The sequence below is a fragment of the Triturus cristatus genome, chromosome 9 (assembly GCF_964204655.1).
Source record: "Triturus cristatus chromosome 9, aTriCri1.1, whole genome shotgun sequence".
Taxonomy (NCBI): Eukaryota; Metazoa; Chordata; class Amphibia; order Caudata; family Salamandridae; genus Triturus; species Triturus cristatus.
The window spans coordinates 318,858,475-318,875,099 of NC_140592.1; the positions used below are offsets into that span (position 1 = coordinate 318,858,475).

Here is a 16,625-nt window from a genome sequence, read left to right on the forward strand (position 1 = left end):
GGAACGCCTTCCAACATTTGGTGGCAGCGGTGGGATCCGAGCCAACACCTAGTGATCGTGCAGTAGACGGCTTACGCACTACCAAGAAGAAATGGAAGGAGAAACTTCCCTGGGTGCCGCAGGCACCAACCCGAGCACGGCATTCCAAAAGGATCAGTTAGAATCTTATACGCACCGAGAACTGAAACAATTTTGCAAAGGCTTTGGAATCGCTACCACCGGACTAAGCACGAAAGAGGATTTCCAGGGGGCATTAAAAACCTGGGTCGAGGCGGAAACTCCCCGGACGCAAATAGGAGATCCTCCCAACGAACCACGAAGCACCCCGGGGAGGAACGGCGCCCCCGAGGGGGGCCAATCCCCAGAGGAACTAGCGGACCGAGAAAGAGGTCGCAACCACGAACTAGAACTAGCAAAATTAAAAATCGAAGGAGAGCTAAAACTGGCTGAGAAAAAACTGGCGGTGGAACAGTTACGCCTACAAGGAGAACTAGAGGAAAAAAAACGACAGAGAGAACACGAAGAGAAAAAACTCCAACTAGAGCACGAACGTAGCCTAAAAGAAATCGAGCTCAAGGCTAAGAAGGCGGAGGCCCGACTCTCGGAAACCCAACCCATCTCCTCCACCGTGGAACCAAAGGTCCACATCCCCAAAGATGTGGTGAAAGAATACTATAAGAACGACGATATTCAGCAATGGTTCAAGACCTACGAAGTCGCCATGACCTCCCACCGAGTACCGCAGAAAGACTGGGGGGCTGGGCTGTGGGGCCCGTTCCTGAGCGAGGGGAGAGATACCCTGCTGGACCTGCCCTCCACGGTGATGAACTCCTACAGTCACATGAAAGAGGCCCTGGTAGCCAGATATGGGCTCACCCCAGAAATGTACCGGCAACGGTTTAGAGACTGCAAAAAGATACCCGGTACCACCTGGGTGGAATACGTGAACTTTTACAGCCGGGCCTTGGACGGATGGATCAAGGGCAGCAAGGTCTCCACCGTTGAGGAGCTGTTCGACCTAATCGCATGGGAACACTTGTCCGCTAATTGCTTCGTAGAGCTGCGCCAGCACCTCCTGGACAGCAAACTCAGATCCTCGCAAACTGGCCGTCGAGGCTGACCGGTGGGTGAACACCCGGGCCTCCCGGGGCCCCTTGGGAGACTACGGTCGCCACAGTCAGGGACCCCCCTGCCAGAGGGGCGGAGGGAATCGAGGCCGGCAAAGGGAGCTCCCGGGGGGATCCCCGCTCAGCCCTCCCAGAGGACAATCTCCGCCCTTTCCAGCTCCACCTCCGGCCAGCACCAGGCCACCAGGGAGGCCGGGGCCCCGAGTGAGGATCACCTGTTTACGCTGCCAACAGACCGGACACTATGCCAGCGACCCTCAATGTCCCATGTACCAGCGAACCGCCACAACAACCCCGCCGGCTCGACAAATGGCCTCCGTAGCCCTGGGGGAAGAGATGGAAGACTCCGAAGAATGGGAACCAGCCGCCATGGCCTTGGTCTCCCTAGGGGACCGGGAGATGGTCCCCGGAACGCCCCTGCCCGCCAACACGAAGAAGTACCGACAGCAGGTAACGGTCAACGGTCACCGTATCGAGGGCCTCCGGGACACGGGGGCGAGTGTCACGGTGGTTCATTGTCGCCTGATCTCCGAAGATCAGATCCTGCCGGGCGCCTTTTGCCCCGTCATATCATCAGACAGTTCCGAGAGCCTCTGCCGGATGGCCCTAGTCCCCTTCGAATGGGGGGGGAGTCACCGGCAAGTTAAAGGTGGCGGTCCGAACCTCCCAGCCCGTGGACTGCCTCCTGGGCAACGACCTTAAGAACTCCCCGTGGGGACAAGTGGAACGAAGAGCCCACCTCGAGATGATGGGCCTAACCGAGTGGGTATGCGCCACCACGCGCTCAATGACTCTCAGGGCGCCTTCCTCCGAGGGGGGAGAGGCCATGCCGCTAAACACCGCCACCATCCCCGAGATCCAGAATACACCACCAGCGGCCAACGACCCCCTTCTGGACGAACCGACCGCTCCCGACGAAGGGTCAGTGCCTTCCGACCCCGAAACCCTGACCAAACTCGGGGACTTGCCAGAACTGGCCCCGTGGCCCTGTGAAGGGGGCCCCTCCCGTGAAGAGTTCTGCCAAGAACAATCCACCTGCCCTTCCCTCATTGGACCCCGACAACAGGCCGAGGCCCAAGCAGCAGGCGACCGGACCGGCACCCACTGGGTATACTGGGAGAACGGCCTCCTGTACAGCGAACAGAAGTCGGCCGAGTTGGGATCGGCCCGGGTACTAGTGGTACCCCTACGCTTCCGATGTCTCCTCCTGGACCTGGCCCATGATGTACCCCTGGCCGGACACTTAGGCCAAGATAAGACCTACCAACGACTCGTCACCCACTTCTATTGGCCCAAGATGCGAGCAAATGTGGAGGCCCACTGCAAGTCCTGCCCCACGTGCCATGCCAGCGGAAAGAGTGGGGGCAAGCGCAAGGCTCCGCTACAGCCCTTCCCCGTCGTCAGTACCCCTTTTGAGCGGGTAGGAATCGACATTGTGGGACCGCTGGACCCCAAGACCGCCCAGGGCCACCGGTTCATCCTCGTCCTGGTGGATCATGCCACCCGTTACCCCGAAGCCATCCCCCTCTGCACCGTGACGGCCCCCGTGGTAGGCCGGGCCTTGATGGGGATCTTCTCCCGCATGGGGTTCCCCCGCGAAGTCGTGAGTGACCGGGGTACGAACTTTATCTCCCGATATATGAAGTCCCTCTGGCAGCAGTGCGGAGTATCGTACAAGTTCACCACCCCGTACCACCCCCAAGGAAACGGCCTAGTCGAGCGCTTTAACAAAACACTGAAAGGAATGATCATGGGCCTCGAGGAACCCCTACGCCGGAGGTGGGACGTCCTCCTCCCCTGTCTCCTGTTTGCCTACCGGGAGGTTCCCCAAAAATCCCTGGGATTCAGCCCATTCGAACTACTATATGGACACCCAGTCCGAGGACCCCTGAGCCTGGTCAAGGAGGGGTGGGAAACAACCCCCCGGGGGACCCCTCCGGATGTGTTCCGATACATCTTGGCGCTCCGCTACCAGACCCGGAAATTCAGAGAACTCGCAGAAGCGAACCTCGAGGCTAGCCAGGAAGAAATGAAGCGCTGGTATGACCAGAATGCTACGCTGGTCGAGTTTCAGCCGGGCCAACAAGTCTGGGTCATGGCCCCGGTGAGACCCTGCGCTCTCCAAGATAAATGGACTGGACCCTTCAAGGTGATCGAGCGGAAGAGCCAAGTCACCTATCTCGTCGATGTGCAGTCCCCGCGGAACCCCCTCCGGGTTCTCCACGTGAACCGCCTCAAACCTCACTTTGTACGGACCGAATTGAGTTTACTCCTGGCCACCGACGATGGGGCCGAAGAAGACACCGAGCCCCTTCCAGACCCCCTGGGGGCGAAAGAGACCGATGGGTCCGTGGAGGGAGTGAGACTGTCAACCGCCCTCACAGCCCAACAGTCCGCCGACTGCCGCCAGCTACTAGGGCAGTTCGCGGACCTCTTCTCCCTGACCCCTGGGGTCACCAACTGGTGTGTCCACGACGTGAACACCGGCGACAGCCCGCCAGTGAGACATCGGGCCTACCGGGTCCCTGATCGGGTCCGAACCTGCATCCAGACCGAGGTGGCGAAGATGCTAGACCTTGGGGTGATTGAACCCTCCAACAGCCCCTGGGCCAGCCCGGTAGTCCTGGTTCCGAAAGCGACTACTCCGGGTGTTGCCCCCGAGCTGAGGTTTTGCGTGGACTACCGAGGACTCAATGCGGTCACCCGAGCGGACGCTCACCCTATCCCCCGTGCCGACGAGCTCATTGACCGCCTTGGGGCCGCTCGCTACCTCAGCACCTTCGACCTGACTAGTGGATACTGGCAGATTGCCCTCACCGAGGGAGCCAAGGAGCGTTCCGCCTTCTCCACCCCGGATGGGCACTACCGCTTTAGGGTGATGCCGTTTGGAATGAAGAATGCCCCGGCCACCTTCCAGCGGCTGGTGAACAGGGTCCTGTCCGGACTAGAGAGGTTCAGCGCAGCATACCTCGACGACATAGCGGTCTTCAGCTCCCAATGGACCGAGCACCTCCAGCACCTCCGTCAAGTCCTGCTGGCTCTGCGCCAGGCCGGCCTCACCATCAAAGCCAGCAAATGTCAAATTGGGCACGGCTCCGTAACCTATCTGGGGCACCAGGTCGGAAGTGGGCAGGTCGCCCCCCTCCAGCCGAAGATCGACGCCATCTTGTCCTGGGAACCCCCCGCAACCCAAACGGAAGTCCGGGCCTTCCTGGGCCTCACTGGCTACTACCGAAGGTTTATTAAGAACTATGGCAGCATCGCAGGCCCCCTCACAGAACTAACCTCCAAAAAACACCCCAAGAAAGTACACTGGACTCCCGCCTGCCAGAAGGCGTTCGACACCCTAAAAGCCGCCATGTGCGCGGCTCCAGTGCTCAAAGCACCCGACTACGCCCAGGAGTTTGTGGTCCAGACGGACGCCTCGGAACACGGCATCGGGGCAGTCCTCTCCCAGTTCGACGACAAAGGCATAGATCGGCCCATAGCCTTCATCAGCCGAAGGTTGCTGCCCCGGGAACAGCGGTGGAGCACAATTGAAAGAGAGACCTTCGCAGTAGTCTGGGCCCTCAAAAAGCTACGGCCCTACCTGTTCGGAACCCACTTCCGAGTACAAACAGATCATCGACCCCTGCGGTGGTTGATGCAGATGCGAGGGGAAAACCCCAAGCTGCTACGCTGGTCCATCTCCCTCCAAGGGATGGATTTCACTGTGGAACATCGCCCCGGGACGGACCACGCCAACGCGGACGGCCTGTCCCGATTCTTCCGCTTCAGCGAGGAGAACCCCCAAGTGGATGGGTAGTTCTCCCTGCCTTTCAGCTGGGGGGGGCACGTGTGAGACCGGCCTCGTGGCGTGGGCCCTCCCGACCAGCAAGTTACCCTACAACCACGCCGAACCTCGTGGACACGGCCTTCCGGCTCCCGTGAGCCAACATCCCGAGGGCCGACCAGATCCCCAACACGCATGCCCGGCCGAGGGAGAGCGAAACCCCCCAAACCACACCGAGAGGCGCCGACCCTGTCACACCTCTGGCCTCTCCCCCGAGGGTGGTTTTGATCGCCCACCAGGCCCCCGGTGAGCGGGCGCCTCGCCTGCTGGGTGTCTGGAGTCCCTCCCGGACCCACCTGAACAGATCAAAGGGCCGAGCGACAGGAAACCCCGTCACACCGCCCCCCAGGCACCAGACCCCTCTCCGCGAGGACTCCGGACTTCAAAGAGGAGGGGGAATATAACAAGGGGTGCTGACGGGACGGGAGCAGAGAAGACCTGGACTGACGAGAGCCTGCTGACTTGGTCGCGGCTCGATCGCTCCCCGAACAGAAGAACGCTACCCGAACCCTGAACCACCTGAGCCCTGCGGACGCTGTCGCGGCTCCCCGAACTCTGAACCATCTGAGCCCTGCTGACGCTGTCGCGGCTCCCCAAACTCTGAACCATCTGAGCCCTGCTGACGCTGTCGCGGCTCCCCGAATTCTGAAACCATCTGAGCCCTGCTGTCGCGGCTCCCTGAACTACGACCCTCCGGTGCCTGCTGAGTGACTCGCGGCCCGCTCCTCCAAGAGAATTGGCAGAGATTGCCGAGAGAAGCAACATCCCCTCAGCTCGAGGATTGAGAGCTGTGCGCCGGATACCTCGCAGAGACACTGATTCAAAGACTGTCCCGCTATCCCTTTTCCCCTCATCACGAGATCGCTGCCGCTTGTGGCACTAATTCTGCACCTGCCTGCCGGATCATAAAGATCCCTGACAACCACCGATAAAAGCATATTATCTTGCAACGAATTACTGTGTGGTGTCCCTCTATCCAAAGAAGAGAGTAAGCGCAGCGTGTGCGATCCTAGGTGCGAGACCCTTCCAGGAAGGGCCTCCTTGCTCTTGCTTGGCCTAACTCTGGGTAAGATGGGCCTCCGGGTGGTCGGGAACGCATTCCGCAGCCTCCCCGGGGAACGCCTTCCAACACCATGTATGCCTTTGGGTGGTCTGGGCTGCTCTTGTACATGAGCCACATTATGGTTTATGAAGTCAAACACAGGAGAAGGTTTTGTACTGCACACATCCTGAAGTCATCTATTTTGAGGTTTATATGTGATAATGAAGAACAAGCATTGGCATAGCCAATAGGTCTAGCCTTTGGAACCTCATAAGTATTTAGTTATGCTGTACAATATCCTTGGTGCAACAACATCAACTGTTGCATGGCTAAAAACTTATAAGGTCCCAGATGCGAGACCTATTGGCTATGCCAATGCTTGTTTATCTTACATGTTGAAGATTCTAAATGTACCTACAGTTTGTGGTTTCACATGAGGTGAAACGAGAAAGTAGCAATAAGAGAGCAAAGTTATTATTTATTTACTGTGTTTTTTTTTTTTTTTGGGATTCATTAAAATGTTAGCTGTGCTATAAACACCCACTTCCCAGCTTTCAGTGTTAGTCAGAGCTATGAAACACTGTTTGCATTTTTGGAACTGATAGTTTGTTTTTCCTATTTCTCCTGGGTTTTCTCTTCTTGCAGTGTGTGGTGGAAACATACGTGGGACCGTAAAATAATGAAAATAAAGAGAAAAATGTAAAAATAGGTTATAAACGTTTTCACCTGTGCTTTTTAATCCCCGATGGCTGATTTACAAAAGTAATACACCATTATCTCTGTTAGCCCCTTCTGATTGCAGGGATGTATAGTGTTTGGTGGTTGTCCAACAACAAGTGATACATAGAGCCAACAACTGAGTTTCAGCTTATAGTGATTTTTCATTGTTTCCCGCCAATGCCACCGGTCATACGGTAAAATCTAATGAGTGAAAAATGTGAAAACCTGTGCATTTTTAAAAGTTCCCATTTGTGCAATTTTTGATTGGGGTTACCCATATTATCATGTCATTAAGAGGAAGTTTTGTAAAAATGGCGAGAAATTAAGGTAGTTATAACAAATGTTCTACAATTCAGTGTTCGCCCACTTATCCCAATACAAAAACGTTTGCCCAGTGGTGTGGCTGAGCCTAGCACCTGCAACAAGAAGATCCACAAAACACATTGTGGGGATATCAAATTTTCCCTTGAAAATTTTCCCATTTTGGTAATGTATATAGCTGTGGTATTTGTGCCTGCACTGGTCTGCATTTCATACGCTTCTCTGGGTGGCATCCATATCTGAAAACAAGACATCCACAGAAGTCCAGTTTGGTCTCTTGTATGAATTTGAGTAGACTTTCTTACCTAGAATGCAAACATGAAACTTGTGGTCTAAAATCAAGCATTTCCTCCTATTTCTGTGAGAAAAGGTTCCACAATATGTAGGACTCCACAAAATTTCTACCTCACAGATTTCCCCTCCCCTCTTCTCCTGTTAAAAACAATACTCCTCATTGTTAATTGTAGTGAGTACTTCTACTTACTGCCCATCTGAGAATTTCACAGCCAGCAGTTTGTTGCTGCACACTGCTCTGGCCTTTTTAGACATTTCTGAGGAAGTCCTTTGCTGTGATTTTGAATCCTACTGCAAGCTAGAGTGCCAGCGTTGTACAGCTTTCTGACCAGCTGGGCTCCTGAATAGAAATTGTCCATCTAAAAGTTATAACCTATATAAGAGTGATTGTGCAGGCTCCCACCTAACAGTCTCACTATTAACTTGCATGGAAGGGCAACCTACAGAGCCACATATAGGCACCACCTACACATGCAGAGATCCACCCTTTCTTTCTGTGCCTTCATACATGAATCGGGAGCTAGCTCCTAACATTTCTCATAAGTTGACAAGTTGTTTTCTCTGAATTTCTCTCTGGTCGGCAAAGGAACAGGTCTCATCCTAAAACTAGGCGTGAGACTGGACACGGAAAATTTTCTTGCCCAGCATCTCTGCACGCCGGGGGAGCGGCACCTTGCGACTCCGCCCCGACGTCGTCCGCAGGCATGACGTCAGTGAGGTTATATACGCCCCACCCCGACGATGTCAGTTTTCTTCTTATCCGCATGCAACGTGGACCCGGATTGTGTCCTGGCCTGTTCAGGCCTTCTTTTCCTGTTTTTCTTGGGTACAGTGTGCGAATGCCTTCGGGCTTTAAAACGTGCTCATCTTGCGCGCGCCAGATGTCGGCGACGGACCCTCACCCCATCTGTATGTGGTGTTTGGTGGAGCACCACGACTCCATGGATTGTGAGGCGTGTCAGCAGATGAAGCCTAAGTCCCGGCGGAAGCGCCGGATGAAGCTCCTGTCGGCACGCTCGTCCAGGTTGGCATCGTCGCCGCGTCCGTCCCCTGCGGATGGCTTCAAGAACTGCCGCCTTCGCCTCCGACAGCTTCCCTCTCCCAGGCCGCAAGAGCATCGCTCAACTGTTGGTAAGTGTCGCGGTTTGTCTCCGACGCCCGGTCTCCGGCCTGTTGGGGGCGTGGGTTCTCCGCGGGTGGTGCTGCCCTGCACGTCGCCATCCTATCCGCTGTTCCCCGGCGCGGGGGCGACCAGAGCCCAGATGGAGGCCTATGCGGCGGCCTTGCAGGCCTCTTTGGCTCTTCCATCTCCTCCTTCACTTCCTGGGACGTCTGCGGATCCCTTGCCACGTGCGGGGACTCCTGCAATGTCGCCGGCGGCTCCGGCAGGTTCGGAGGATGTGGTGCCGTCGGGTTGCGGCCCTTTGAGGTTCCCTCCTTCGGACCATGGTGCCTCTGTCTCGCCGCAAACGAGACGCAGTGGGTCCCTGTGGTGTCACGGGAGGTTGCCGGGGCGTGTCCTTGAGTCTTCCTCAGTCCTCTGGGCAGGCGGCGGCCTTGTCTGAGGCCGAGGTGATGCCGCTCAGGCGCTGGCGGCAGCTGGCCCTGGCGGCGCCGCAGGGGCCGGCTAGAGGTCGGGGCGTGTCCCCAGGCCCCGCTCGTCCCTCCACGCAGGCGGCTGTCTTGTCAGAGGTTGAGCCGACGCCTTTTCGGCACCGTTCCTTAGCCGCCCCGGCTCCGACCCAGCTCTGTTCTCCTGCGCCGCAAGTTGTGACGGATGTCGTTCTGGCGTCCCCTTCGGCGCCAGTAGTCGTTGACCTGACACCGGTCGCGGACTCTACGGCACAGGGGTCGTTGAGTCATCTTCGGACGCTCTCTCTTCCCCAGAGGTTTGGCTCTTGTTGGTCTCATCTTCTCCATAGACGGGCCACCGCGTCGTGGAGTTTTCCCCGGCATCTTCCAAAGACGGCTCATCGGCGTCGCAGCGCCTGCAGTCTTCGCCAGAAGGTCCTCAGGTTCCCCATTCCTCGGCCACCCCTCCTCCTTTTCGGACTTGGCCTTTCCTTCCTCCGATTGGCCTTGGGGACGGGCGCCTTAGTTTGCAGCCGTCGCCCACCAAGAAACTGCTTTCCACTCCACGGGGCCCTAGGGAGGCCGGTACTGCTTTTGCTTGGGCTGTTTCCACGGCGGCGGGGATCTTGCGCATGGGCGATCCAGCTGCCCATTTCCCCACAGATCATCTTCTGGAAGTCCTCCATCAGGGTTATGGGGGTAGGGAGCTGCTTCTCCCCTTTGAGGCTTCGCTTCACACGTCTCTTTTGGGGGTGGCCCGCCACCGGGGCCCCAGCCGCTTCTGCACCGCCACCGTCCTGCACCGCATGACCCTGTCTGTCTTTCCCTCCACCCCTCTACCAGGGGCCCTCTTTTGCAGACTGCCTTTCCCTCCCTGCCATTGGTGTTGTCCCCTCTGTCGCGCGAGGCCTGCTTGATGGATTCCTGGGGGCGCAGTATCTTCTCCCTTAACACTCTTTGTGTTTCGGCATGGGCCACTTCTTGCTTGTGGGACTCGGCGTAGTCCCTTATGTCTGCAGCTTCTCAGGAGGGTGACTGTGTTGATCTGAGGCACCATGTGTTGGATGGCCGGGAGCTGGTGTCCTTTATTCTTCGCTCGGCTCTGGACGTTTCAGAGGTGCTTGGTCGTACCATGGCTACTTCTGTGGCCCTTCGTCGCCTTGCCTGGCTCCGGGAGGATGTGGTCCGTCGGCTAGACTGCCGACTTTGGTGCTGGAAACCAGGGTTTGAGCCTCGGAGTCGCGTCCACCTCCTGTGATTCTAGACAAATCACTTAATCTCCCCGTGCCTGAATATGTAATGTAAATACGGTGCTCATGTACAGCGCTCCGAAACCTTCGGGTCGAGTTTGTGCTATATAAAAGATGCAAAAACAAAAAAAAACATGAGGGAACGGTTGGTGGATCTTCCTTTTGATGACACTCTTTTGTTCCACACCCCTGTGGATTCTGCCTTTCAGAGGTTTCTTGCGGGGCTCCTCCTTCTCCTCCTCCTTTTTCTTTATTTCTTTTTTCTTTTTTTTCTTTTTCTTCATGTTTTGTCTTCTTTTTCTTTTTTTTCTTCTTTTCTTTTTTTTTTCTTTTTTTTTCTGGGGCCTTGTACCGAGTAGCCCCGGTTGTGTGTTCTATGTGGTTCATGTGCCTTCAGGTCCTTTTGTTGGGACTTTGGTGCTGTTGGCTGCTGGTCCGGCACCCCGTTTTTTGCCTTGTGGTTTTGACTGTTGGTCCTGAGTTTGGGCCTTCTGTCTTTTCATTATTGGCTGATCGACAAGCCATCTGCGTTTTATTCCCTGCAGGATCTTCTGTATGTCCTCTGCTGAGGAATCTTTTTTCTAAGAGGGTTCCCATGTTCTGGGATGTAACATGCCCTATGTGGGGTAATGGTAGCTATTATATAGCTTTATCATGTGCTGGGGTGATGTAGTCGTCCTTCGGACTTCTGCTCTCTGTGGCGTCACGGTATGTAGCGTGTGCGATCTTCCTACTGGTGGTTTTGGAGTGGCTTGCGGTGCGCCCCAGGCCTTCTGGCTCCTGGATCGCTGTGTCGCAGGCCTGGTTAGGCCTGCTGTCTACGGCCTTCCGTTGTCGCGGTTTTGCGCTTTTGTTCTTTCTTTTTCCTAGTTCCTCTTCATTCGGGGTTCAGTGTGTGCAGGCCCCTCTCTTGGGGCGTGTCCTGGCCCTTCTTGGCCCCTTCTGGCCTCTGCCTTCGGCTGACGTCTAGTTGGTCCTGGGTGCACTGTTCAGTGGTGTGGTCTTCTGCTGGCTGTCCTGCCAGTGTAGACCTGTTTGTTCTGCTACACCATTTTGGCCTTTGATGTATTCTCTTGTGCCTTTCTTCTTCGTCTACACTTTTGGCGGTGGAGCCGTCCCTGCTTTGTCCGATGCTTACGGCTGTGGTTTGTTCAGCTCTCTTCTGTCACTGTGTCTGTGTTTCTTCAGGGGGGCCCTGCCTCTGGTTCTACCTCTTCTCCCTAGGGGTTTAGGTGGTCCTTGTGTTCCTTGAAGCTTTTCGGGCGCTGTCTGCCCCTGCGGGGTGTTGGGCAGTTCTCCTTTGGTGGAGCTTAGGATATCCTGCCCTTTACCTTCTTGTCCCTGTGACATGTCCCCTGCTGGGGCTCTGTGTCTCTCTGGGAAGGGGGTTCTCTCCCAGGCCCTCCTCCCTTCTGGGTATGGCTAGGGTATCTAATATACATTAAGGAATCTGCGGCTAGTAGTCTCGATCAGATGTACAAGTTACTTACCTTCGGTAACTATGTATCTGGTAGAGACAGTTCTAGCTGCAGATTCCTTCACGACCCGCCCTTCCTCCCCGTTCTACGAGGACCCTCTGCTTGGGTTTCTGCAGTCGCCTCCCTCTGGGTGGCTTGTCTTCGTTTTCTTCCGGTCAGGCTTTCCGCTAGCTGTTTTCTCTCCAGCGTGAGGGTCTACTTTTGCTCTTCCCTCCGTGGATAGTGTTTCTGGTTCCCTACCGGTCTTCTTCGTTCGGAGTTCTTTTACCTGTCCTTTAGCCTCCTACTCCTTTCAGGGGTTGAGGCCCGCCTTGACTGTGTAGTCTGCGGGCGGGTTACCTGTCCTTTGACCTCTGGATCCATTCAGGGGTTATGGCCCTCCTTTTGCTGTGGTCTGCGGATGGATTTTCTGTCCTTTGACTTCCTGCTCCTTTCAGGAGGTATGGCCATCCTTGGCTGTGTAGTCTGGGGGTGACTTGCTGTTGCTCCTCTGTTCCGGGCTGTGGCCCTTCCCTTTGTGGTTGTGATTGCAGACTCTCTCTATCTCTCTCTATTGCTGTCACAGGGCTTTCACATGCTTGTGCCTCCAGGATGGTTCTTGTCTTGGCTTGCAAGGTGGTTCCCCGGAGTGGTACATTGTGCTTTTCTTGCTATGGCTTCGCTGCTCTGGTCTTCTGGGGTTTTACTGCCACCTTGGCTTGCACAGTTGTTCCTCCGAGTGATGCTCTGCTCTTTTCCTACTCTGGCCTGCTGTTAATGCCTTCTGGTGCTTGGTGCCGTCTGGTGATGTTTCTCACCTTTTGTTTTTCTCTATTTTGTTCTCTGGTTTTTTCGCACACTGTTCCCATGCTCTTCTCAGTTTTGTTGTTGTTGTGATGGCTCCGCGTTGTGGCGCGGAAAAATTCTCCGAAGCAAACTGACGTCGGCGCGCCGTGGTGGCTTGTGTGACCTCGCTGACGTCGCGCCCGAGAGGACGACGGGGCAGAGGGGCGAGGTGCCGGGCAAGAAAGTTTTCCGGGTCCAGTCTCACGCCTGGGGATAATTCTCCGTTAAGGAATCCTACGGCTAGATCCGTCTCTACCAGATACATCGTTACCGAAGGTAAGTAACTTGTATAACGGGCTTCATCCCAGCCTTGACACTCTCCTTCTGATAAGTCTCGAGAATGTCAAGGTGCCCCTCTGTCTCACACCCAGTGTTCTACCGTTGAGCCAGTTCCACGTCTGATCCTGATGTACCCTGAATGTCTGGTGCAGTTGACGACACCTCAATGGATTGAGACATTGAGGCATTGCTTTGAATCTTTGGCATCCTACCAGCCTTGTCTTTGATAAGACAGTGCCTTTGCCTAGGAGTTGTCTCCAGTGCTCCAACAACTTTTGGGATTTGACTCAGACCAGAGTCAACCAGCTTATTGTGATGATTGTGATGATGCTGCGAACAGGGATGAATTTCCTTCACAATATGATAAGAACAGTGTTTATTATCTCGAGCTACAAGAGACCAGTGGACTTGACACTCCCCCTGTCATGTGGCTGGATTCTTCCATGGCCTTGACATGACAGGCTGCAAACTGGGATTGGCTAACATTAAATCTGCAACCTTAATGAGGACAAAGGAGAATATCAATCGGGCAAAGAATTAAGGGTCTGTTTTTGGGATGAAAGAGAGATGACGGGATGAGGAGGAAAAAAATGGAACTAATGGTAAATTACGTTATATGCTTGCAAGAGACATGGAGGCTTGAAGATGAACCTTTTGACAGAGTATAAGGAATTCGCTGCTCCTGCCCAGCTCACCTCATACGGAGCCCACCCAAGTGGTGAATTGTTGATACAAAAAAAGTTTGATTGGGTGGTTAATACCTCCAAATTTGGGCAGGTAATGGTGATGCCATCAAATGCTGGTAATTAGAAATATATATCTTCAGCCAGCACCTATCAGGCAGCGCAACACAACCAGAATCCTGGTGGAGAGACTGTGGGCCGTAAAATTAGAGTATGTGGATGCTTTACTATTAATCAGAGGTGATTTTGTCACAAATCTATTGGTCAAGTTGTGCTGAGGACTGTAAAGGCATGAAGAATACCTATTGGACTATCCCTCCGGTGCTTACGCAAGTACAGAAAAAAGAGGCTTTCAGTGAGAATCTAGCAAACACATTGATATTACTGGGGTAGCAGTACCTGAATCACAGGACTAAAAGTGACACTCCGGCGACTTTTATGCTCATCTCACCTTTCAGATTAGTCACACTAAGATAATATTTGGAGCTCCAATATAACTCCCACTTTATCCAGGACTTTCAGATTACGCCAAAATGTCGAGTGACCCCGCTCTATTGTCATTCAAAATCATCAGTAGTTAGCAAAATTTCCCTAAACTATCACTGATGGATAGCCAAAGCAATACGGTGTCCCTTAATCAAATTGCCTGGTAGTGGGGAAAGTCCCCCAGAAATAAAATAAATGTAATAAACCTCTTAAACAGACTGAAACAGAACAACAGGGAAAATAATCCTATGAAAAGTTGGGAAAAAATTATAACATTCTGACAAGGAAGAGCAGAGAACCACAGCAGTTGGGAAATGCTTACAGCCCACACAACTCTTCTATCTGTGGTCTTGAAGCCAGGAAAGAAAGGAAAGAACTAAAAGCCCTGAAAAATTACAGGAATAAAATCTTACACATAAGGAGCTGAAAGATCAAATCCAACTTTTAAGGCAAGTTTACAGAAAGCAAAGATAGGCTGATAAAATAAAGAAGGACACACTAAATTGGGCCAGACTCCATGATGCCAATAAAATCAAGAGAACCAAAGAAATGTTGGGGTCTTGCAAATGAACCCATAAATTGTAACATCTCGCCAAAGCAGTGGGCGAAATATATTCAACAGCTATATAAACTGGACCCCACACCTGCAGTAATAAGGTCAACACCACAAATAAGCAGGGGATAGAATACATCATCAAGAAAACCAATAGAGTGGAGGGAGAACAACCACCAAATAATAGATTTATCAAAGGGTTTTCCAAAATTTGTGGGTTTTGCGGCCAGTGAGAACCTGCTACTGACATTGGAAAGAGAGGAGCCATCTGTAGGAGATGAAGCAAATCCTAAAGCAAGCAACCAGTGGTCTAGAAAAATAAAAGTTAGCAAGAAGTTAAGTAAACTAAGAGGGCCAGGTGCCGAAGGGCCAAATGATTTGCCTGCTGCTCTTCTCAAAACAGACTACTTCTTTTGGGAGCTGAGCCTAACGTCTGTCTACACTGACTGTATTTGCATAAGTGTGGTTCCCGACAGCAGGCTTGGGTCTATTCTAATACCATACACATGAAGAGGAGCTGGCTTTCGCCAGGAAATTTCTGCATGGTGGCTTTGCTGGAGATAGAGGGGAAATGCTATGCTTGATTACTAAATGAAGAGTTGGAAGCCTGGGCCACTGAAAAACAATTGATCCTATGGTTCCAATCTGAGTTTCAAGCAAACTGTACCATCAAGGACAACTTGCTCACTCTGTCTTGTCTAACAGAGTAGGCCTATTGCCCGAAATCTTTACCAATCTATGCAACCTTCCTCGCGTTCATGAACGCTTTCGATAAAGTCCCAAGAGGCAGGCTGTAGATAAATAGATGGGGAATCTCCCACCTGTTATTGAAAGCAATTGAGTCACTCTACAGCGATACGGGTAAAGATTAAATTAACAATTAACTGGTCTACCTCAGAGAAAATAATTACAAAGGCCTTAAACTAGGATGTCTTCTTCCTCCTCTGCTGTTTAACCTTTAAATGGCAGACCTGGAAAGCCATCTCGTCAGCCCCAGATCTTGTTCCCCTCTCATTAGCCAGAGAACGTTCAAATACTTCAATATGCAGATGAGATGGTCATCCTAGATCGCACCCAAGTGGGCTTACAGAGATCACTTGATGCCCTTGCCCACTACTGTGCAGAAAGTGCCATCAAAAGCAACCTAACCAAAACCGTGATGTTTGGCAGGAAACTGATCAAAAAAGGGTTTTGGCATATTGAGGGATAACACCTAGAGGGAGTGAAACGTTTTTAATACCTGGGTGTGTACCTGGACGAAAGGGGCAGCAAAAACCGTACAAGAAGCCGCACTAATGGTATTGGCTAAGGACATAATGTTGGCTAAGGACATAATGTGTACAATGGGAAATCTAAAAAAGATTTAGGCGTGCCCAATTGTAAGAGCACTATTAACAGTTGTGGGATATAAAAGTGATGCCTGCTCTCTCATAAGGAGTCATAATGTTTAAATACCAGTTATCTGATTTCCTGGACAAACCGCAATGTGCGCAACATAGACAGCAGTTTCCTCTCCCAGACTGCAATAGCCAAGCAAAAATTAGGCTGGAATTTATTCACTCCAAACAGGGCATGGTATTGTTCGCTAAAAGGATATCTTACTGCGAAAAGGTAGTATATTGAAACAACTTTATTGGAGGAAAATCCAGGATCCAAACTGTGATAATGAGGATATTTTTTTAATGAAGTCCATCAAAATTTTGAATGCGTAAAATCTCATCAGCACAAACCTCTTGAATAATGCTATAGCAAAATTGTTAATGAACACAAAAGCACCATCAGTGGACCAAGATCTACAGGACTTAAAGAACAAGGCACACAGCAGTTGAGCAACTGATCTTTACACTCTGGGCACTCAGCCAGATTATTTGAGTTTGCCCCTCACCAACAAGGCAAAATATAAACTTTTGAGGCTGCATTTTGGTCTAATACCACTCAGATTTTACTGGTATGGATGCCGGAATGAAGATACAATTAAACAATGTAGGCTATGTATTAAATCTGAAGAATCCTTGTTATATGTGATTTCCATCTGTGAAAGGGTAAAACTTTAGGAGCAGTTTTGGTTACGCCCAATGTTCTCTGCTTTGAACATTAAATCATGTAGGGACACAATCATCTGTTGCCTAAAAGGTGAATCGTGTCAGTTTCACGCCGTCCCCT

At 52.5% G+C, this 16,625-nt stretch overlaps 1 protein-coding gene across 1 annotated transcript in view; it reads left to right on the forward strand.

Annotated features, from left to right (window-relative positions):
- The window catches only part of USP4 (ubiquitin specific peptidase 4), a 776,462-nt gene that overhangs the window by 493,698 nt on the left and 266,139 nt on the right, over positions 1–16,625 (forward strand). The window lies entirely within an intron of this gene.